Source organism: Bactrocera neohumeralis, chromosome 3 (assembly GCF_024586455.1).
Source record: "Bactrocera neohumeralis isolate Rockhampton chromosome 3, APGP_CSIRO_Bneo_wtdbg2-racon-allhic-juicebox.fasta_v2, whole genome shotgun sequence".
NCBI lineage: Eukaryota > Metazoa > Arthropoda > Insecta > Diptera > Tephritidae > Bactrocera > Bactrocera neohumeralis.
Genome location: NC_065920.1, coordinates 31042910 through 31068464, shown reverse-complemented (window position 1 = coordinate 31068464; position 25555 = coordinate 31042910). Strand labels below are relative to the sequence as shown.

The 25555-nt window shown below is 35.4% G+C and overlaps 1 protein-coding gene across 2 annotated transcripts in view; it reads right to left on the bottom strand.

The window, feature by feature from the left end:
* LOC126753112 (insulin-like growth factor-binding protein complex acid labile subunit) overlaps positions 1-25555 on the bottom strand; it is a 241287-nt gene that overhangs the window by 119583 nt on the left and 96149 nt on the right. For both annotated transcript variants that reach the window (XM_050464287.1, XM_050464286.1), the window contains exon 3: positions 24882-24908. The gene's annotated coding sequence lies outside the window, so the exon portion shown is untranslated. The remainder of the gene's footprint in view (positions 1-24881; positions 24909-25555) is intronic.

The following is a 25555-nucleotide window of genomic DNA, read 5'->3' as shown; positions in this document are numbered from 1 at the left end:
CCGGAATATTTGTTAATAAAACGCAAAATATTTAATTCATACATCAACATTTACTATTTCGCTTTTAAAGTAATCCCCAACAGTTGTAATACACTTATGACAACGATTGTTCCAGTCCTCGAAACACTTCTCATAACCACTCTTTGGGGTGGCCTTCAGCTCTTTCAGCGAATTTTGTTTTATCTCTTTGGTCAACAGAAAACGGGTTCCCCGGAGCGGCAATGTCAGTTTGGGGAACAACGTCTGTCCCTTCGGAACAAATTCATGATGCACCAAACTGCGAATATCGAAAAAAACAATGAACATCACCCTGATTTTTGAGCGGCTTTGGCTTGGGTTTTTGGGGCATGTCAAACTCATATACCCGTGTCTCATCGGCATTTATTATGCACGATCAAGCATGTCCAAAGAGACATGTGTACGAAACTCTTTTTGAAAAAAAAAAATCGGCTATATCGAGACGAGTAGAGCAAGAATGCGTTTCGCACCCAAGCTTTTCCACAAAATTATTAGACCGGACTCGAGGGAGATTCGAGCTGTTTTCTATCTCTCTAACACTTGCCTGATGATATTCGAGCACCATATCCTTAATTTTTTTTAATATTGTCATCAGCTGAAGACGTCGACGGTCGTCCAGAACGAGACATGTCTTCATCGATCTCTCGACAGTCTTTCAAGCCTTTATACCACTCGTGGGCTTGTTTTTTTTGATAAAATTAAATAACCGTAAGCTTTTTCGAACATTCGCAATGATTTCGCTCACGAAATTTGTTAGAAATAAAAAGTGTTAAATAAATTATTTGTTCGATGTTTTTATTTATTGTAGAAATCGCAACGCACCACTGATGTGTATCTATTTAAGCAGCTGCTTTAAGCAAACTGGTTGACAGAACGCTCTCGTATTTGGCATAGTAAAATATATTTTTTTGAAATATCTTTTAACCGGAGAATTTAAATTTAACTTTCGGATGCTATTTTGTCACAAAGTATGACAAAACAGTAAGAATTACCCGATCAACGGATTCAAAGAAAAAAGCTAAGGAATTACATGCCCAGCCAAGTAAGGGCAGCTCAATGATTTTTGCCAGCGTTGGATGGCTCAAAACTTTAAAAATTGACATGGAATACGATCTATTTCAATCTCAAATGAAAAATTATCTTCGCGACCGGAACTAGCAGAGCCGTTCAAAATTGAGCTACAAGTTAAAATTCGAGAAATTTGATTACGTCCAGTACAATTTTACAACGCAGATGAGTCTATATACATATATTGGAAAGCTTCTTTCGTGAAAATCATACGTTTCTAAAATGGAAAAGTCAGCCTGGATAATACCACCTATCTTCAAAAATGTATATAATTTTTCGTTAGTACCACAAGCAACTACACTACACTACAAACTGAATACCCTCTAACAAATCCATTCTTTAACTAGGTGAAATCCTCTTTAAAAGAGATCGGATTGCCTCAAAAGAACTTACTTCTTCTTCTTGATGCAACCTCGCATCCAAACGAGAATGGAATCAAGTCGGATGATGACTCAATTACAGCAATATTTTGCCGCCGAATGTCACTTGTCCTATAGATCGAAACGTAATAAGAAAATCAAAGTTACATAATCGAAATTATCTGTTGGCAGCCATTTGATGGGTAGAGCTTGAAATAAGTTGAGACAAAGCATTTTGTTGAAGTGCTGGGCAAATAGCTTAAACTTTGCCAACCTGTGAGACGAAGCAGTATCAATTTTTAGCAAAACTATATAATAGGTCACAGCTGCAAGAGTTAGCACAAAAAAATCTACAATCATTGCGCGAAAGGGCTGTATTGAGTTCTGTCGAAAATATAAAACATCAAACAAAACTCACTGCTCTCTTTATAACAATTGGAAAACAACCAAGCATGCTCTTTCTTTTCTTCACGAAAATAAAATGTAGAAATGTTTGAATAAACTGGTCATGAAACACTAAACAGCAAACAAGAATTCTTATATTTTGAATTATGTAAGAAAAAATTAAAAGTTGCAATATAAAAGTTGATAAAACGATAAAATAAACTAAAAGACAAAACATTTGTAAACTCCAACAATTCGTTAACTTGAACAAGTATAGTTTTCATTAGTTCGGGTTTTTATGAGTAATTTAATCGCAGGGTTTTCATTTGACATAACGGATTTCGAAAAAAGTTTCCTTAACCGATGGCAATCACAAATGTGAAGTCATACAAAAATATATAAATAAAATCAATAAATTTGAGAATTCAGTGGGTAATGTGGTTAAGTTTCCACAGCTTTCCCTAAACACCTGTATGTCCCCTTTACTTGTGAATTGTATAAAAAATTGTAATATATAAACAAGTGTTTTCCCCTACCGTTATTATTTATGAAGTCTTGCACCAGAAAAGTAGAAAACCCGCCCCAACAATTTCTCATAACTTACATATATTCTTTAAGATTTATGTACTTTCAGATACTTTTTAGCAATAGCAACGATAATTGTGCTATGAGAAAAAATCCCACGGCTGAATAAATAATTCAAATCATTTCAATACAGTATATTATGTTAGTATTCAATTATTGAAATAATCTACATACATATATATTAGGTTGTCAAAAAAGTCTTGCGGTATTTTCGCTAGTTGCGCTGAAAGCGCATAGTTCTAGTTTTATTTGTCGCATCTGGGTCATGCTATACCTTTTTGGATGTTTGATTGATTGTCGTTTCTTTTAAGTCGTTCGTGAGTTATAGCGTCGCAAACATGGAGCAAAATAAAGAGAAAATACGGCATATTTTACAGTACTACTACTACGATAAAGGCAAAAATGGATCTCAAGCCGCCAATAAAATTTGTGCAGTTTATGGACCCGATACAGTTTCCATTTCCACCGCACAACGATGGTTTCAACGTTTTCGTTCTGGTGTAGAGGTGGTCGAAGATGCGCCACGCTCCGGAAGGCCTGCCGTCGAAAATTGCGACAAAATCGCTGAATTGGTCGAAAGAGACCGGCATAGTAGCAGCCGTAGCATCGGTCAAGAGCTGGGCATGAGTCATCCCAATTTCAATAAAAAAAAAATTCAATAAAAATACCGCAAGACTTTTTTGACAATCCATTATATAAATTATACGTCAAGATTTGTCCGAGGTAAATTCTAAAACGACTTAAAATACTTACAAAATACTTGGCACAATGTGTCCAATTCATACTTTCTTAAATTATAGTACGGTTTTAATCACATTTATGTTAAGATTAGAACAATCCATAAATATTTCTACATGTACCATATAAGATAAGCCTGTATTCAAAATTCTAAAACAAAAAATATAATTTTGTGCAAATCTCAAAGAGAAAAATATTTTTTTTTTTTAATTTTGAAAATTTTTTCTCTTTCCTTTGATAAATATTTACATCAATCATTTTGAAAAATAAACTAAAGTTTAACCCCTTGGATTCTCATATCTGAATTAACGTTTTTTTTAAGTAAAATATGTTAAACCTTTTGCCTGAGAGTCTAATAAATGCGATGAATTTGCGATGAGCTATTCGTCTGCCTATTTTTTGCTTTTGGTTTCTATTTTATTCAATTTATTTTTTGAAACTTATTATTTCGAATTTATTAATTTGATTTCTTGTTTTCTACACTAATCTAATTACTTTATTTTAGCTGAAGTAGTATGCTCTAAGCTCGATTTAAGAAAAAAAATTAAAAACTCTTCATTATTTCAGTGAGTCGCGAAATTTAACATAATTCAATAATCAAATAATTTCTGCCAAAACCTCCTCTCACAACTAACGGAGAAATTTATGTATGGCAACCACTTTATATTTACCCTCCTCACCTTACCTTACCTCCTCCCTTAGCAAGGTGTAGAATTTCAATCATTCACAATTCGCTGTGGCATGCACTTTTGGCATTTACTCTATTTCCTTCATAATTTTGCGCTTTTTTCTTTTATCAATAGACGACCTTTGCAAGCTTTATTTCCATATATTTTTTGCGTGCCACATACAAAACGGCACACATTATGCAATGGTGTATGTGCAGCGCCAGTAATGCACTAAATCGTAGCAAAACGCATAATTACGCTCTCAACGCTCAAAAACATACTTTCGCTCGCATACATACATACAACACATATGCGCACACTCACACACATACACAGCACACATTCGAACGAACACTAACGCACGCGCTTGCTCCTGTTGCAGCGCTACAACTTTGCCCCTCCAGCGCCTGCGGATAGTTTGGCGCAACGCGCGAACACCTACCAACGCCGCAAAGTATGCAATATTTTTTGCACTTGTGACGTGCTCTTGATGACACTGCTGCATTTCAGCGTTTCGTTTCGGCGTGCCTGCGAGTTGTAGTTGTTCACGCTGTTCGTGCGCTTTGCCTGCCGCCATTGGTGCGTTAAGTTGTTTTTGTTGCGAGTGTAAGAAAAAGGTCATAAAAGCGAAGCTGATTATGCGAATATGGGTGACTGCAAAAAGACTGCGAAAAAAGGCGAATTTGGGTCAAAAACATTGCTGTGCGCAAAACAGCCTCAGGTCTCTCGAACGCAGCGGTATGTGTGCGCTTTTTGCGCATGTTTTAGTATCTCCTTTAAAATTGGCATTTAATGCGGTCTTTATACAAAGTTGTTATACACTCCGCTTGTGCTTGTGAACTCATACTGCCTCAAGAGCAAAACATATATAATTTTCAAATTAAGCTGATGAGGAAATAATGTGTGGTAAATTTAAGTACACTCGCCTTTGAAGAAGATATTAAAAGGAAATGGAAAATTAATTATTTTCATAATTGGCGATTTTTGGAGAGATAATTGCATGGTGAGTTGGTTGCATATGAATCAGAGAAACTTCAATTTTCTGTGTACTAACCAAAATTCTAAGTAAAAGATATACATTAGAGTGATTCAAAAAAAAAAAATTTTTTTTTCGTTTGGTACTCGGAAAAATAGGTTCCTAGACACCTCTAAGAAAGCCTCTCCAAATATGAGTTTTTAATTGTAACGGGAAGGTCTTCCTACATACAGTTTTCTATTTTTTCTCATTATCAGATAGAAAAATGTATAACTCGCTTCCAATTACTTGAAAAAATATATATGTCTATTAAGATTTTTTCGTAAACCCAAACGTTCAAAAGATATTAACAGTTAAAGTTTGATTATTTTTGGGAAAATTTTTTATTTCTTATGAATTTTATAACTCAATGAAAAAAAATTATTTAGATTTCAAGTAGTTGGAAGCGAGATATACATTTTTCTATTTGATAATAAGAAAAAATAGAAAACTGTATGTAGGAGGACCTTCCCGTTACAATTAAAAACTCATATTTGGAGAGGTTTTCTTAGAGGTGTCTAGAAACCTATTTTTCCGAGTACCAAACGAAAAAAAAAATTTTTTTTTTTTGAATCACTCTAATATACATATACTATATATAGAGGACTTAAATGTATTAGTTAAACACAATTTTGCGGGGAAAAATGCTTCTGATACCAATTATTACGTATTACGGAAGCCTTTTGAGCTTTGTGTGTTCAAAAGCGGACAAAAACTGAAACAAACTCCCAAAAATTTATTTTGGTTGTGAGCATTCACAATGAACAACAAATCATGTTACAATTCAATACTTCTTTCGAAGTAAACGACGCGCCCGATACCTATTTTCAAACGAAATAGATATCGTACAACAAAACTTCCATCGAAATCGATTGTTATAATCGGTACATCGCCTTAAGTGCATCTATGTTAAATTGCAAAAAAAAATCTTTAAAACTATTCTTTTGAATTTTTTAGTCTACAGTAACAGATTTTTTTGAAAATATAATAAAGAGATTAACAATTTTTTTCCACAACAAAAAGTTTTGAAGAAAAGCCTCACCATGAAAATTATTCTATAGCAAAAATCTCAAAAAAAAATCGAGAATGCAATTTTTAAATTATTATGCAACTATGTTCTATATGATTCGAAAATCCTTTAAAAGAGGCAGCAAACTCAATGCCCATGACAGGAAAGCCACCTACAGCATTGCCTCACGATGTCCAAATGTCGCTTTCAGAGACTCTTATAATGTGATACATTCATTGATACATCATTTAATAACTGGCAAAGGCGTAGTCAGCAGCTAATCTAATAGTCGATGAGCTTAAGAAAGAAGTGCAAAATAAAATAGTGAATAACTCACTTTCAGCTGGAAAATTTCTAATAAATTTCACTCAGCCTGACCGAGCATAAATTATAAAGTTATACTGCGACTTTATACCTAATTTTACATTTCCTTTAGTTACAGACACACACACTCTTTCGTTTGATGCACGCCTCACAATCGCTTTGTGATTTTATGCGCATTTGACCTTTTTGCGGATCAGTGAATTTCCAGCAGCAAGCCCGTGCGCACAAATATATTCAAACAATTACATATGCATGTGTATAAATATTATTAGATATTACTCACTTATGAGCGTTTTAAATTTCATATCCTCACATAAATATATGTAGACATATATGTTTATATATATATATATATGCACTTCAATTAATAAAGGACATTGCTTGCTGCTTCGATATACTCGCATGTTTATACATATATTGAAGTGTGTGTTTTTTAGTTGGGATAAGCAGCCATTCGTTACGTTCAAAGTGAATGCTTTGACAGCCACTGAAGTGTTAAAAGCCAGAAAAAAATTATATATACGAGTAGATTATATGTACTTCTATATTGCTTGCTGAGATTCTATTGAAAAACTGTAAGAGCTGTGTTTTGTGCGAGTTCATATGTATGAAAGGGTGGTCCGATCGTTGCACTTTTGATAATTTAAATATATAAGTATGGTTTTGTGGGATTCAATACTGAGAAAAAATGTCATAATATAACTATAAAGGATTTGTTCGGTTTTAGTATCAAGATAGATATTTATATCTATGCAGGAAATAGTAAATTAGTATGGTACAAATAATTATTATATAGACTCTAATCAAATTTTTCGGATTTGAAAATTTACCCCTATATAATCTATTTATTATAAAGTATTAAGCTAAGATTGGGCCCTTCAGGCTCAAAAAAATATATATTTGGTTTTTTTTTATTCTACCCATTCACTTCATTTACCCTGGATCCTGGTTTTCTTTATATAAAAAAAAATCGACCCACTCCAGAATTAGCAGGGATGGTTGTCAAATTAATTGAAGTTTTTTTTGAGGAAAAAAAATAAAAAAAATGGCGAACTTCCAAAAAAATGTATTTAAAAAAAATTGTCAAATTTTCAAAAATGAAAAAAAATAAAAAAAATATAAAAAAAATCGGCCCACTCCGGGATTAGCAGGGATAGTTGCCAAATTAATTGAAGTTTTTTTCGAGGAAAAAAAATAAAAAGAAGGCGAACTTACAAAAAAAAAATGACGATTTTATTTTATTTTATATAATTGATCGTCTTAAATTTTTTTTCGTGTATATTTTCTAAAAGTTCATTCAAAAGCAAAAATTTAAAAAAAAGGTCCCCAAAAGTCAATTTCTACAAAAGTTATGGCTATTTGAAAATTAAAAAGCCATTTTTTTTTTAAAATTCATAACTTTTTTGAAGTTGGAGAAAAAATTTTGAAAAAATTCTCAAAAATGTTTTTCAAAGGGTAGAAAAGGATGGATAAGTTTCAGCAAAATCTAAAGGGGTCGGGTTCAAAAGTGGTCGATTTGGTATGAAATACCCCATATATACATATGCCTATAATCGACTAACTGCTGGCCTATTTACTGTTTGGTCTTTTTCTTCCTGGAGCTTCGACCTTTGCAAACGACACCATTTCTAGCTCAACGGGTGTGTAAACAAGCAAAATTGCCGCATTTGATGCGAGATATTACACCATTAAACTTTTTCCTGTGCGGATTTGTAAAGTCTATTATCTATGCTGACAATCCCTCATCGATTCAGCCCTTGAAGCGGAACATCAAGCGTGCCGTTCGCCAGTTACCAGTTGGAATGTCCGAACGAGTCATCGAAAATTGAACTCGACGGATGAACCGCCTGTAACGTAGCCGAAACCAACATTTGAAAAAGGCAATCTTCAAAGAAAAAAATCCCAAAGAATGTTCTTTCGAATGATAAGAAACATTCTCCATTAAATTTGAGGTTTCTGTGTTTTTTCTTTAAACGTATAAGAAACGTCGAAATGGATCACCCATCACTCCTCACAAGGTAGGTATATGCGATAGTTGGGGCTGATCTGAAGTTTTTCTAAAATCTTATCTACCATCTTACCTAGTCGATATTTGCGTCGCATTTTAATCACACTAAATAGAAAATGATTGCCATAATCCGAAGGTTAGCAATCAAAATATCACTCAAATTGAAATTGATATACCAAGTATTGAGAGTGTTTGGCGCATGAGCGGTGATAGACTTTATGATACTTAGTAATCTGAAGGTATTTACTTTAACTCTTTCGTGGGAAAAGATTCATGTGGTAGGCAGATAGCGGTTTCTCTATTCAGTATTCTCTATTCTTATACAAGGTCTGGAAAACGACAGTAATTGAATTTAACGCAGTAACTCGAATATAACAGAATTATAGTGAACTGAACTCCTGGAAGTTGAAACATGCCTTTACATTATTCTGTTAAAGCGCGGAAATTCGCAAACAGCAAGCTTGAAATAATTAAATTAAACCGCAGCTGATGTTGCGTTGAAATATTTGAATAAACTGTTAAGTCTATTTTTTAACCCTCTTGCTGTCTTCATGCCGCTTCATCGCCTATACGTATACAAGTATTCTAGTATTGTAATTTTTACTCTCTAAATTATGTTAGCACTAGTTGTGGTGTATAAAAGCAAACAATGAAATCGATATTCAATTTAAAAAATAAAATTCTTTCATTCATCTGAACAACATATTAAAACCATTTCCCTTTTCTTAAAGTTCCTTTGAACCACCCTGTGCAACGTAAGATGCAGTCAAGCGCAAATGATTTCTGAGTTGACAAGTAAATTTGCTAGATTAAAATCCATTATACTCTAGCAAGAGAAAATTATATACAATAACAATTAGGATACATACTTACATATACATATGTGGAAGTGATTTGAAATTGTGAAATAGTGAAGGACTGTGTAATAAAAAAAACAGGTCTCAGTAATTTTTGGTGAAAAGAAAGCATAAATTGCGAAAATAAAATAAAAGATACAATTAATTGCTCACAAGCGTAATTTAGAACATCAAGACTGTAAATAACTATGGTAAGGTGTTAATTGATCCATCTATTGATCGTACTCAATTCTCAAAATATGCTCAAAATTCCGCTAAAAAAATTTATGACTGAAGTTTGTTTTTTGAGATCAATACCATCGAGTTCTGATTGCAATCTTACTAGTTGTAAAAAAAGAGAACGATAACTTGAACTTCATGCAAATTTACTGTTTGAGAAAATGTTGCACCTTTCAACATTACAACATAAAACGTACCCCAAAGTCCTTAGAGGCAGAAGCCAAGGACTATTCAACAATAAATTTTGTTATATTACAGTTCCTGAAACCCTCTTTTGTACGACGCGTGCAGGTTTTGAACAATTTTTTCTTAACTTTACTTTAACTGTTTCGTTTTCTGTGATTGTTTTTGCTCAGATTATATTTTCTCTTTCTATCTATATAGATAGATGGATAGATAATTGAGAAATCTGAACAAATTCAGGTGCTGGGCGCGACTGAGGTGATGTGATCACTGTCCTCGTAGAACGAACCAAGGGCCTTGAGACTGCTTCTGCAAATTGCTGAGCAAGCTAGAATCAGGTGTTCTCGAGTTTCCTGCTACATGTCGCAAAGCCACAAAAGACTGCCATAAGACCATGTTATGTTTCGCTACCTCATTAATTACTAGCTGCTGCGGTGTAAGCTCAAGCATGACTTCAAGTGCTGCGATTGTGCAGATGCAAATGGGCCCTAAAGCGCAGACGCAGACGAGCCTTTGCAGTTTGGATAGCTGAAGGCCTACCAAAGACTGCGTTGCCCTAGGCGCCCCAACAACCGCTCCATAAGTGACAATAGGCCTTACGATCATGGTATACAACCATCTGATTATAACTGGCTTTCAGTCCCCGGATCTGCCGGCTGGATATCGTAAGTGCCTTAGTGGCTGCGAACAGTGTTAGTACCACATGCCTATTCCACCGTAGTGTTGAGTCTAATGTGAGACCAACGAATTTTACTTCTTTAAACACCTCCAACTCTCTGCCATCGAGCGCTAGAGACCACAAGCGCGGAAAAGATCTTAGCTTTGTTAAAGGAACAACAGTTCTTTTGGACGGGTTGATATTTTACCGTGCCTTATTGCACTATCCGTTTGCTAGACTATTATGATCACACTAAATAATTATTGTAGATATCGGCATACTTCTCGAAATGCGACTCGACCCTTCTTCCGTACTTTTCGCCCAGAATTTTTGTTCCCGATAAGTGAAATATTTGTTGGAAATGTAACAACCCTCAGTCGAAATTCATGATGAGCGCAACGTGAAAGTGAACCACAAGAAAGCGTAAGCTATACAAGTTTGTTAAGGCTGTAACAGGAGGGATTTCTTAAGCCAGCCACAATAATTACTTGATTATAACGAATAAAGGATTGATAACCTCCAGTACAACGCCTTCTGAAAGTTTGAAGCTAATTACACTTACTTGGAAACACGCTGGTTAAATCTCAATATAGCGAAGACAGAGCTTATTTTTAAACAAATTCTATACTTCATCAAGATTCTTGCTAACAAAACACAAAAAAAAAAAATCATTTCGACACGGAACACCGAAGTTGACCATTTAAATAGTCACAAGTAATATACCGAAATGAAGAAACATAAAGAAACCAGAATGGCCATCAAACTCACTACAAATGGTCAAATAGACAAATCACTTTCTAAACTAAAATTGCCCGAATACACAGGTCAAATTGAAAATCAGCAAAACCATGCTGTTGCACTTCGAAGCAATATCCACAATTCTCTAGGTAGAGGTGTATGGCGCTGAAAGGTCGGACAATGTGCGAATGGATGAAATCACAGTGTAGCCATCCGCTCCCTGGGGATGTTTAAAAAATTAATATAAGATGAGCAACATTATGTTTCGAATGCACACACATCCAGCCACATACACAGCAGTCATATTTCGGGTCGTATCACACATTTGTTGCTCCCTTTGCTTTCGGAATATATGGCATATTTGAAATTATATACAAGTATATACGCCGGCGTCCTTAACCGCAGCTGATTGAGCTAGGTCGTGGGAGCGCTTTCCTATTCTTGTTGTCCTTCATGTGCTCAAGCCAGTTTGACCTTTTTTCAGCAGACATATGTACATATAGCACATGAATGGATATAGACATTAGCGTGGGGACTCACCACGTGGTGAATTATTAATCTACAGACTGGTTTAATAATATACCGCTTAAGCGTTACTATCGGACCAGAATCATTGGTTCTATAAATGTAATTAATTATTAGCATTGCAACTGGGTCTATCTAGTATTGAGAGGGAATCTAAAAACTCGAAATATATGCAGAAAATCAAGATCCAAATCTTAGTTTATAATAAAGATATTCTTTCTTTAGTAGCGTTTAACACAAAATTTTTCGCGCAATGACGGATTTACAAGTATAAAGAAGGCCTTGAGAGGAAAAGATTTGCATAAAGTTTTAAGCCTGACCGACTCGATCCCATCGGCACTGCGGTTTGTTGGAGAAGGAACTTTTTTCATTATTTTGTAGTATTTCCGTTAATTCAGTTTGGAACGTAGGGTCAACTACTAAACCAGTTAAAGATGTTTTGAAGATCTTAGGCTGACTTAACTATTAAATGTTATTCGACTAATAGGGGACCCACATGAACGATAGTAAAGTCAACTTATTCCGTTTGTGAAGTTGCTTTTGCAGACAGTCTTCTCGTAAATGTGATTTTGTGTTGAAATATGCAAATTGGAGTAATGGATGCTCTTAAGTAACTCTCCGAACATAATTTCGTTTAATAAGGTAAAAATATATATTTTTGTCCACAGATACCGAGAAAATGTCATCCGAAATGACAAAAAAAAATTTGGCATTACATAAACTGAGGTAGAGAATTTTGTCTGTTTGAAACGTAGACTTTTGAAAAGAGCTAACTCTACCACTTATTCGAAGAATAAAATATATTATATAATATTAGAAAGATATTGATAATGTGCCGAACACATCAGTCTACGACTCGTGGAACAAGCATTTTCGACTAGATTGACAGTATTAAAGGTAACAAGCTTTTGAAAATTTCTTATCTGAACTTTATGTTAACTGAGGTTGATTCTCTTCGGTCTTCCTTGGTATACAGTTATTCATTGTAAGCCACGTCGTATGCTGGGTTGCCGAAAGTGTAACTAATACACGACTGTATATGTATATGTGTGTTTGCGTTGCAGCATATAACGTTTGACAAGTTTCCTTTACTTTGTTCTGCCTTGCCTTGGGCGCTTTACGCCTGAGTGGTAAGTAGTGAGCATTGGTGAAAGTGTTGTGCATTAACCGACACACACACACACATTCAAGCAGTTACACATAGTTATATGAAAGCAGTTTGCCGTTTATGTATGGGTAGTGTGTAAAGAAAACCATAAAAAGGAGTAGCTGAAAAGTCTAATAAATTCGTAACATTTTCTCAGGGCATTTTTCCGCCACTCTCTCTCTTCTGGTGCCTTTTGCTAGAATTTCTATTCTATCATAATTTTGCTTCTTCAATAATAAATACTGGTGTGTATATATGTCAAAATTTATGGTTTTCTATATAAATCTTCGCTTGCCAACATACTTTTCTCAAATATTTTGCTTGCTACTGTACGCTGAGGTACAAACCGTCTTCACCTTGTGTACAGTGGCTGTTACCTCGCCTCAAGGCCTCAATGCTGGCTTGTATGTACGCCTTTCTTGTGAATTCTGTTTCATCTTTTGCTTCGAGCGGTCATAGCAAACACATTATTTGTAACTTGTCCTGCCATCAGCGGCTTGCCTTCTTCAATACCTTTCTGCTAAGCGCGTTTTTGCTGATGCCACTTTTTTCCTCCTTTTGCAGTTAACCTCCGGTCAATTTGTCATGGCATAAATAATGTGCATAATTCCGTATATTCTGATATCTAACATCTGTTTTCTTTGCATAAAAGTGAAAGTATTAAAATATGTGATGAAAAGATACCAGCATACTGGGTATGAGTAAGGCGGCTGCTTGAATTATTTGGCAAAATTTTGGGTATTTTATCAGTTTGAAATCTTTAAATAGTAGCGTATCCATTTAGATCCGAAATTTTCTTTCCACTAAATTTAATTTAAAATATTTAAATAAATATATCTATTTTATTCGCGAGAGTCTCTACCTACCTAATATATTGTCTGACTCACGATTACCCACACATATTTTTCATACACCTTTCACTACATTTTACCCAACTCATATATCAAATTTTCGGTTTACTACATTTATACATACAAATCTCTCACTCACACACTCTCTTCACCGCTCCTACCTTTATTACATACCCGTGCTCCACCTTCAGGCACCACCTAGTCGACCCCAATTCATCTTCTCTATATTTTAAAGCACAGATTTCTGCAAAGTTCCCGTCGCACGGCAGCCACAAATTGCCGAAGATTTCAACCGCAAAGTGTGTACACACATACACTTACATACACACTTGGGTTTAGATTTGCGACTTCTTTTCGTTGCAGAGCCGTGAGACAAATTGCCACATTTCAATTCATTATTGCTGCCACAAAACGTTTCAGATTTGCCGTGCGGAGTCTGTCGCCCGCATCAAAAGCACTCAAAATTAAATTCAATAATAACAAGCTGTTAACTCAAATGCGAGTATGGTTTAAGAGATGATAAGGTGCCAGAGCGGCTGATCTCCTAATGGAAGTGCTTTTCAGGCTTCAAATGCATGGCGTTGTTGAGCAATTTCACCTACTTCCGAGTGTTTGAAACACTTAATTGCTGTCTATGTTAACATATTCTGTACATTTCTCCAATTCTTGTGGTGCAACATTTAGTTTTTAAAACAATACACAACTTATGGGGGAAAAAATTGTCTGTGGAGATTTAATAAAACAGGATTTCCATTTCCATACGCCGACATATTCCTATATACGAGTATGTAGGGTTTTGCTTTTTTGTATTGAGATAGACTTAAACCAGTATTTCGCAACAGAAAGTTCCAACAAACTTTTGAAAATCAATATACATATGTATGCCGCAAGGCGTTATCACATTTTGTTTTCAATCCGCTCGAATTTCTGTATTTTAACAAGTAAGGAAGAGCTAAGTTCGGGTGTCACCGAATATTTTATACTCTCGCATGATAAAGTGATAATCGAGATTTCATTATCCGTCATTTACATATTTTTTTTATTTTGCTGTAAAATTAATTAGATTAGTAGTTCCTGAGATATGGTTTTTGGTCCATAAGTGGGCAACGCCACGCCCATTTTCAATTTAAAAAAAAAACCTGGGTGCAGCTTCCTTCTGCAATTTCTTCCGTAAAATTTAGTGTTTCTGACGTTTTTTGTTAGTCGGTTAACGCACTTTTAGTGATTTTTAACATAACCTTTGTATGGCGTGGGCGTGGTTATCGATTTCTTCCATTTTTGAACTGTATATGGAAATGCCTGAAGAAACGACTCTGTAGAGTTTGGTTGACATAGCTATAGTAGTTTCAGAGATATGTACAAAAAACTTAGTAGGAGGCGGGGCCACGCCCACTTTTCCAAAAACATTACGTCCAAATATGCCCCTCCCTAATGCGATCCTTTGTGTCAAATTTCACTTTAATATCTTTATTTATGGCTTAGTTATGACACGTTATAGGTTTTCGGTTTCCGCCATTTTGTGGGCCGATTTTGCCCATATTCGAACTTAACTTTCTTATGGAGCCAAAGAATACGTGTACCAAGTTTCATCATGATATCTCAATTTTTACCCAAGTTACAGCTTGCACGGACGGATGGACGGACAGACAGACATCCGGATTTCAACTCTACTCGTCACCCTGATCACTTTGGTATATATAACCCCATATCTGACTCTTTTAGTTTTAGGACTTACAAACAACCGTTATGTGAACAAAACTATAATACTCTCCTTAGCACCTTTGTTGCGAGAGTATAAAAACAGTGTTGCGAGCAAATACAAGCCAAAATTTAATATGGAGATACAAGAAGTGCATCAACCTTTAATATTTTATGTTACTTGCATACATATACATATACATATGTATGTATGTGTGAATACTATCGTTACTCAATTTCGAGTCAATTTGAAATATTTATCAAATGTCCATGTTTCCGCTTAAATTTCTTCTCCATAATACATACAAATTTCCCTTTTCGCAACTTTTATTAAAAATTTATATATGTATGTATATTTTGTCTCATATAGCATATATATATGCATATATAGTACATACACAGGGGCGGATCCAGAAACAGTTTTTGTGAGGACGAAATACAAATTTACTTGAAACATGAAGATTGTTATATTAAATATAGCAGTCTTTATACAGTTTAATATCATGGTGGAAAAATTTCAAATCGATCTTCTAATATAAAATCCTACAAAATTGAAAAAACATATTATAAACCGTAGACGTGCGGGTGACATACTTTATTGTAATGTATAATACTGTAGTCAGTTCGTGTATTGAATAGAAAAATTTCCTAAAACAAAACGATTGCGCCAATTTTTGAGAATTTTTCGAGAACTTCTACTGCAGTGACATCAATGTCATGCTGCGTCAGACCGATCCATCTTTCTTGAAGCATGTTCGTCTTCAGCCACGTTTTCATGCAGCGAAGTGTCGAAAAAGAGCGTTCAGAGCTCGCATTCGTCACAGGAAGTGTGCAGAATATGCGAAGAAAACTCTGAATTATGAGGTATAGGTTAACATCGCAGTTCTTCAACGTTTCCAATGCAATAGTCCGTAACTTGTTGTCTTTTGACTTTTGCTTCAGCACCCAATGGCACTACCAAGCAGTCAATAAGATTTTCCATTTCTTTGGTTTTAAAAGTACATCCTTTTTCTGAAAGCAGCAAACTCAGTTGAAATACATCCAATACTTCTCTGGAAAAGCGCGTTTTCAAATCTTCGCCAACTGTATCCAACAGAGGAATGTACACTGAGACACTGTAATATCCTTCATAAGATCTCACACAGAAATTTTCGCGTTTTGTTTGAATAAATAGTTCGAAAATGTTCCTCAGCTGTTTATGTCCCCATTTCCTCCCTCTCAATCCGCCACTGATATATATAGTACATTTAAAAATTGATTTGTTTTTTGTTGTGAATACACAATCCACGTCAATTTGCGTATGTTTCTATTTCAATCATTTGTATGGTTTGCGAGCTTTGCTATATTTCGGTCTTTACCTTCAACTTTATACTACAAGTATATGACTAGAGTATTTTTTTTCGTTGTCATTTAGTAAAAATATATCTATATTTATACTTTTGTAGTTTGATATATTAAATAACACTGGTTGAAAGCATCGGTTCTTTATTTGAAACGTTAGACCTATTCATTTTACTTTTTGAAGATAATTTCATAAATAACGTCTTAGGTGGTCCATTCGGAAAGTCCAATTTTTGGGCAATTTTTCGAGCATTTCGGCCGGAATAGCCCGAATTTTTGTTGTCTTCCAAAGCTGGAATAGTTGCTGGCTTATTTCTGTAGACTTTAGACTTTAGCCCCACAAAAAATAGTCTAAAGGCGTTAAATATGATCTTGGTGTGGTTACTTTCTTGAGATGAATTGTTCTCCGAAGTTTTCCCTCAAAATGGCCATAGAATCGCGAAACTGTGTGGCATGTAGCGCCATCTTGTTGAAACCACATTTTTCTTCCATTTTTGGCAACAAAAAGTTTGTTAGCATCTTTATATTATTTATAGGGACGGTCCAATGATTCCACCATGTACAAACCACAAAACAGTGCATTTTTCGGGATGCATGGGCAGTTCTTGAACGGCTTCTGCCAAATGCGGCAATTTTGCTTATTTACAACCAGAAATGAGCCTCATCGCTGAACAAAATTTGTCGATAAAAAAGCGGATTTTCTGCCAACTTTTCTAGGGCCCATTCACTGAAAATTCGACGTGCCCAAAATAGACTTTTGGACTAAGGCAGAAAAAATGAAATTATCTAAAAATGTCATGAACCAATCTAACGTTTCAAATAAAGAACCGATTTTTGCAAATTTTATGCGTTATCAAGCTCACCCGATATTAACATCCGGGTGAATTTATACTCAGAGGCCAATATGTGAGTTAACTCAATAAAAATGAGTGAGCGTGTTTTAACATTACTGGTTGTATGTGTGATACTTTAATGGTTGCACCCAAACTTAGCCCTTCTTTACTTTTTTTCTATTAGAGTCTTTATATTATTATATAGGGAAATATTCCATATGACTTGATTTTTTTCGTAAGTACTCATATTTATTTAGGTTTATAGATTATGGGCCATCTCAAAACTACTAAACAGATTTTAGTAAAATTTAGCAAAATATTCCCAGTTTGAGTCACCTTGGAAGATTGCAGAATTTTCGTTGCAATTTCGTAAAAATAAAAACAATTCATAACAAAAAACTACAGGCTAAGTTCGGGTATAACCGAATATTTCATTGTCTTGCAACTTAAGCGTCAAAGCCGGAGAAACACTTTTAGGTGTTGACAAACTTCATAACCGAATATGTCAATAATCATATTGCGAAGAAATCGTAAAGGAATTACGATCAAATTTTGTATTTTATTAAGCTATATTATAAATTACAGACTCCGTTAGTCTTAAAACTATATTTTACTTTGCGTCAGCGAAAAATATATCAAAATCGTCTAAAATGAGATATATCTGATATCAACTTAACCGAAAAGCTACCAGAGAGTCGGTATTGATTATGCTAGGGATATGTGGCTTAGACTAAGCTTTATTAAAATAAAGTATATAATTTTGTGTTGTTTATTAACACTAAGCCTACCAGCACCGGTTAAATTGGCCGTTTTCATACTTTTGTAAAACTTACACATTCTTAAACGTTATAACACCGTTATCAAACTGTATGCCAATTCTTAGAATATGCATATAATATTTTCTTCATACTTTACTTTTAGTTATTTGCTTTTTTTCAAGAAAAATTTGTCATGTGGCCTATCTACCGCGGCCGGTCAATATGACCGGTGGGCAAAAATATTATACAGTTATCTCAGAGTAAAATGTTTTATAAGCGCCGGTTTCAGTGGAAAGGACTTGACAATGAGCAATATTGATTACTGTGTCAAGTAGTGCACTTCTAAAGAGTTTCTTTTGCAATTTTTTTTACAACTGTTTATTTGAAACAAAAAATCATCAATACTTGGAATTAAATTTTTGTATATTTTTAGAGTGTATAATTTGTTGTATCTAATAACCCAAAAAATTTTCTTTCAAAGTATTTTACAAATTACCTAAGAAATATAACGGAAATAGAAGAAAATGATTTTTTTCTCGAAATCAAAAACATGGTCAGAGATATTTACAACAAAATTGGAATCAGAAAGAGATAGTTCATAAATAAAGGTCATGAAAAGAAAGAGATAAGCTGTTCATGTTGTCTGAAATAAAAAAAATCGAATGCATTATTATTCAGTAGTTCTGCGGCTATTGTCCTTACCAAATGCAATCAATTTCATTAAAAAAATGTCGAACTTCAAAAAAAAGTCACAAAAATCTTGTTTTTTTCGTTAAAAACCGTTTAAAAAATATGAAAATATTTTCGAAAATAAACAATTCTGGTAGGGACAATAACTATAAATGAGTAGAAGAACATATGTAAATTTTAAAGCAATCGGTTGAATACTTTTTTTTTAGGACCATGACAGTTTCAGAAAATGATGATTCGAGAAAAATGCGTTTAAAGTTTCAAGAGCTGCAGACTTGTCATGGCGCCTGGTAGACAGCCGCTTACGACACGTCGCCGACTATGAGCTGTATATATGTTATCAAATACTATGATTTTCGGTCTGAATTTTCACAGCATGTTTTCAATAGGTTTTACTGTCAAAATATAAAAAAAAATCGATTTTTCGAAGTGATTACATGAGAATACCCCCTTAAAGCAACTCGCATACCATTAACATAATATAATAAGTAGTAGGTAAAAAGCCAACAGCAAGTTTTAAAATACTGATATTAGTTAAATGCGACCGGGGCAAGTTTTCACACAATTTTGTTCATTTTAATTACAGAAAGCCACCGTTAGGAGTTATAATAATAATAGTAATAGCATAAAAAGTTAATATTTTTCGTACATTTTCTGAGATATATGTAGTATTAACTTCGTCTGAAAGGTTTCCCCTGAGTTCATCAATGGCCTGAGAACTACTCGCGTACACTTTAGTACTGAAAAAGCCGAAAAAAAAAAAAAGTTGGGGAGTCAAGTACCGAGATCTGGGTGGTCAAAGCCACCACTTTTTAAAATCCAGACAATTTTACTACGTAAATGAAATGGTTTAATTCGCAGTGTGATTTAGAGCTTTCTCTTGGCGAAACCAGTAACATCTATGATCTATTTTACTTATTTTCAAGCAGTAACGATGAGCCAACTATCATTGTTCCATCAACTTTATTTTATTTAAAACGAAATGATCTAAAAAGGATTTTCATATGAATTGAAGGCGGTTACCGCACGAATGAATGATTGATCTTTAGCCGTCAGCAAAACTCATCTGCCGACGAATGAAAATGCAAAGCTGCTATATTTTGCCTTTGGTCTTCACTAAATACTACAAAACAAAAGTTATGAGAATATAGTGTTGCAAAGATCTCGTAACTTTGCTATATTTCAGCCACATTGTGGTTTTCTCTTCAGTTTTGTTCAAAAATGTTTTGCTCACTTCAATACTTTTTGCTTTCTTACACCGATATTATGGACTATTGAATTCACATACACAAAACAGTAAAAGAATAACGGTTTCATGGCAGGTCGCTATAAATTTTGATAATTTTGTGTGTTTTACTTTGCTATAAAAGCGGCTCTAGGCAGCTGCTGCCGGCATTATAGCAAAATAAAAGGCACACATCCACTAAAATGTGAAACATTTAAATAAAGTGTCGCATCAAAACTAACAAATCGGTCGAATTACGGCAGCTGTAAGCCCTGGCACAATGCATCCTCCAAAAAGTGTGCACTAAATTCCGGTGGATATAAATTTCACTACGCTTTTTGCGCGCTGTCCTTTGTCTAACTCGCGCCAAAATCACAACACTTGTTGTTGTTATTGTTGTTGTTGTGGTACGGTCTGGGCGCCCTTTGCAGCACGCTTTGTTTACGATTCGCACTCAACCGTTAGCGTCGATGCTTTATTACGGCACCTGAGCGCATTGTCGCTTTGTCGTTTTGTTGTACGCTTGTTTTGTTGGCGCACATTCACCAAATTTGCGCAAATTCGCTGAACAAATTTACGCAAGCACGACAACAATAAGAGCGTAATTACAGAAATGTTGCAATATTCAGCGAATTTGCTGTGACACAAATGTGTTAGACCAGGCGCTTGTGTATGTGTATGTGAGTTGAAGTGACCTTTGTTGTTGTTGTTTATGTCGCCCACTTTCGCCGACTAAGTGCAGGGCTTGGTGAGTTTTGTCGGGCAATTAAATGCCTGCTACCGTTGCATGCCACACCAGTTTGGTTGTTGCACACTTTCGGGCGCCGTAAAATACAAAATTCCATGAATTTGTGCAAATGCAATTAAAAAATCGTAAACTTTCCCAGCGCCATAACTGTGAGTACTCACTGTTCGAGCGCCTGTAGGTATGCAATGCATTTGTCGCTTATGCTGGTGTGTGTATGTGTGTGTGTGAGCGTATTATAAACATGGGTGCTTATTTATATTTCGATGTGCAGTGCATTAGTGTGGTTTTATCGTAAATATTAAACGCTCTTGTCATCATTCTCCAACACTGTCAAAAGCTGTACGCTTGTAACAGTAAAAAAATCCAATTAACTTTGTTGCCGAAAAATAGGCTATAAATCGTGTGAAAGGCTTAAAATAAGAGGGTTTGGGGCTACTGTTGAAGGCGAGACGGAATTTTGAACGTTCCCCTTTTTATAACTTATAAACAGATAAACGTCCATTTTGAGGTTAAAAAACTTTGGGTTTATAAATTATTCAGATTCGTTTAAATTTATTTTGATTAGAAAAATTCTTGACAGAAGAAGCTTTCAGTGTAGAGAATTTATAGTAGCAATATATGTATTTCAAAAACCACAAGCACAACATTGTCCTAATGAAGTATAAACGCTAATTTATGCAACTAACTAGTATTCTAACAAAACCCAAACTAATAATCTTAAGAATACCTTTATGTCTGGTTTTACCTTAGAGCTTCATCACATAAATGTTTGTATACAAATTAATTTCGAACAGGTTTAAGATGCTACGTATAAGGGAATGTGGAAGAGGTGATCAATGACAAACCGGAATACAGGCGACAAAACGGTAACATCTCAGAAAGAACACACCCCTAAATCAGATTACTGTCTATACCTTATAACTCGATGCATTAGTGGCTCTAGCCTAAGGAAGCGCGTATCCAAGTTTGGTCTAGCTAATAACACTTTCAGTTAAACGGGAAACCTTAGACACACGTAATTCTTCAAGTCATGTAAAAAGAAATCGATGAAGGTTTTTTGCCCGAATCGGAAATGATTGTTTATTTCTTCATTCGGTTGGATTCATTTGAAACATTATGTATTGTGTCAGCACACCGTTCCTTACCCTTAGAGCAAGCAATTTTTATGATTGGTTCCTTCAAAAGGGAGCCGCAGGAGTGCCAGATCGTAGGTAATAGCTTATATGCCATCATTAGATCCATTGTGCTCCCGAGTGGAAAACAAAAGAGCTTTATCCTGAAATTCAGTGAATTTGATAAAAAAAAACCTGAATTTTTCGCCTGGACTCCCGAATATATCTTAAGTTATAGAATTGGAAGCCGAAGAAGATATCCCATCTCAGCAGGCAGAAGGCTGGATATTCGCAAAGATGATGGGTATTACAGCGTCTCATAATCAACCTCGTATGGTCTGCATTCCCCCGACTTCCTTTTGCCCGGAAGGGTCTGCCTACCAGCAACACTATCTCAAATTAATTATGTAATATGCCCTGCGTTGTTAGTGTTCCAAGAGGAGGAGGTGTTCCTCTAGGGTCCATTGCTTCAAACAACCCTTGAAAGAACTGAATGGTCTAGGCAATTTAAAGAAATTGTGTTCCAGGCCGTGGGCCAACTCGTCTGCTTTTCGTTTCCTACTATTCCTATATAAATGGGTACCAAGATACCAACTGAGAGTTTAGTCATTGTATGTTTGCATAACCTAACGCAATGAGAATTAGTATATGCTCTCCGCATAGCCTTAATTGTCGCTTCAGTCTTCGCTAGACGATTTATAAACTTGTTGCTCCCTGCTCTGCTCTCAATACGTTCTCCCCAGCTCAGTTTTTGACAGAGAGCGAGCACTCCATAGTCCAAAGAGTGACTGAAGCTGGGACGTAATCCTTGGGATAGTCTATGAAAACTCATCCCTGAACAAAGGATAGCGATATGGACCACGTAGGAGCATTTCTTACACCCAACAGTAATAAGCCTTGTTATCTGTCTTGTCTCTGTTTTTCATAAATTTATTATACCCTGAACAGGGTATATTAAGTTTGCCACGAAGTTTGTAACACCCAGAAGGAAGCATCGGAGACCCTATAAAGTATATAAATGATCAGTATGTTGAGCTGAGTCGATTTAGCCATGTCCGTCTGTCTGTCTGTATATATACGAACTAGTCTCTCAGTTTTTAAGATATCGTTTTGAAATTTTGCAAACGTTATTTTCTCTTCAAGAAGCTGCTCATTTGTCGGAACGGCCGATATCGGATCACTAAAACATATAGCTGCCATACAAACTGAACGATCGGAATCAAGTTCGTGTACGGAAAACTTTCACATTTGACAAGATATATTCACGAATTTTGGTTTAGATTATTTTCTAAAGCAAAAATGTAATCTCCGAAGAAATTGTTCAGATCGGTTGACTATAGCATATAGCTGCCATACAAACTGAACGATCGAAATCAAGGGCTTGTATGGAAAACTTTTGCATTTGACGTGGTATCTTCACGAAATTTGACATGGATTACTGCTTAAGGTAATAACATAATCTCCGAAGAAATTGTTCAGATCGGCTTACTATAGCATATAGCTTCCATACAAACTGGACACATAGTTACTATAAGAAATGCACCTGTGAAGGGTGCATTAGCTTCAGTGCAGCCGAAGTTAACGTTTTATCTTGCTTTTAAGACAAATAATGATGTGGCTCCTATGAAGAATATGTGCTTCACTGAAATTATGCGACCATATTTATAGAACTTTAAATGTTGGCTTGATGGCTCCAGTGCTGGTCGTCGAGATTATCTTTCTGAAGAAAGAAAACTCATACAGCTAAATTTCATGCATCAACAAGGCGATCCAAGCGATCCAAGATGTTTCAGCTTCTCATGACACACAGGGGAAATAACCAAAAAATATCCTCATTCGTTTTTCTGAGAACCAGCGGTATCTGGGCATGCGGAATAGTATCCTTTTGAAGTAAATCCATGTCTTTTTCATAATGCGAGGTTTCGACATGTTTTTGGTTTTAATTTCATTAAGAATATTTACATACATTGATATGATTAACCTAAACTTGCTCTCAGTCAAAAGGCAGGTATATCAAAAAACTGCACCTCTCTATATTACAGTCAAATAAATAAAGAAAGGTGCCTCAAAATGCAGACCATAAAATTTCCAATTTACAAAGTTTCACGCTATACAAAGCGTTTGAGGCTGAGGGGGGTGATAAATACCGCCAAAAATCAGCGAAAAAGTAGCAAGTAAAGGCATGCTTTATTACAACTAACTTCGCTTACTCTCCTGTGCAACTTAATCAAGTACAAATGCTGTTTATGCGCCGAAAAGTATGCTTCACGCTTTTCGGATAAAGTGCGCAATCATGCACAGCCCACAGTAAGTGGCTTGATGGCAATCCTTTTGATTAGTGGCATGTGTTTTTACTAACACAGACATACAAAGATATACGGGAGAATCTACCACCACTCACACAAACATATAAATTATATTATATATTCGCTCATCGAGCACTGATGGCGAATTAAACGCGAATGTGTGCAGCTGCGTTGATTGAGGCCTGTGACCGCAGCTGTGCGCCGCGCCCTCACGTAAGTGATTGGCAACCTATGCTCGTAAAATCTAAATTCAATTTAACAAATTTTGCGGAGGAACTGCGGCGTGACGACCCCAGCTTGGCGAAGCGCTGTGTGTGTGTGTGTAAGGCGCGTTATTTAATGTATTGCACATTTTTCTAGGCCAACTGGAAATTTTTCTTCTGCTTCGTTGCAGCGCAAAGCCCAACTTAATTGCAGTTTTTAAAGCATGTCTATTTGCACGTCCAAAGTTGGGTCCAGCCGCTGTGCGAATATCACTCTTTGCGAAACACAAACATCAAATAGTTTGTGCCGCAAATGCTCACAGATTTCCAAGTATTCGATGATAGTTGAATCAATTTCGAGCAATTAAAAGTTTGCGTCATATTCTCCCTCATCTCCTTGCTATTCTCTGCTGGTCTTTGCACACACCGCCCAGACGCAGAAAGCAGAAGCAGCTGTGGAGCAAGTTTTTCCCAAAAGTCGTGCAGGAAAGGATGATTACAACTAAGATCTCATTAATTGCGGCTGCTGTAGTTTACAGTAACTTTTCGAGAAGTTGATTTTGAAATTGGTCTTAATGAAATCGATACTGCAAAATCGTAATAGCAAACTTACCTTATTCCCAATGCGAGCTTTGTATATCTGCAAAAGAGAGTTATTCTCATTAGACAATTGTAAAAGCAATCGTTTAAAGTTAAGCTGTTTTAGTCAACAATTCCAGACGAAATTTGATAGAATAAGAGAGCTGATTGAAGTGTTATTTTGCTTTCATAGCTAAGCCTAATACATAATTAATACATAATTTTTATTCTATATGGTATATAGTTATTGTCAATTTCACTGATTTACTGTTATATGCTGTAAGCCTCTCAGACAACGTATGGCAAGCATAAAATCAAATTTCACGCAAACTATTAAATTACGAATTTTTGTATAATTAGAAAATGATCTGGATATAAGAAAAAGCCTCAGCTTGGGAAAAAGTATTAAAATGTCTAAAAAATTAAAGCTAAGGAAGACGAGAAACTATACACACAATATACAACAAACATAACGTTCTCTAACCAAACGCTATAAAATTCTTCAAAACACCTGTTACTTCTTAATTCCAATGGTGTCAAGTTTTAAGATCATACCACACAAGTTCGTATCGTAAAAGAATAATAGTTTAACAAGGGTGATACGATAAATACATGAGAATTGCCTCGCGACTCAAGTCTATTAAACATACTTACTCTTGAGTTCCGAGGAAAAGTTGCTGGAGCCGATTTCGAAGACCGTGAGCTCGT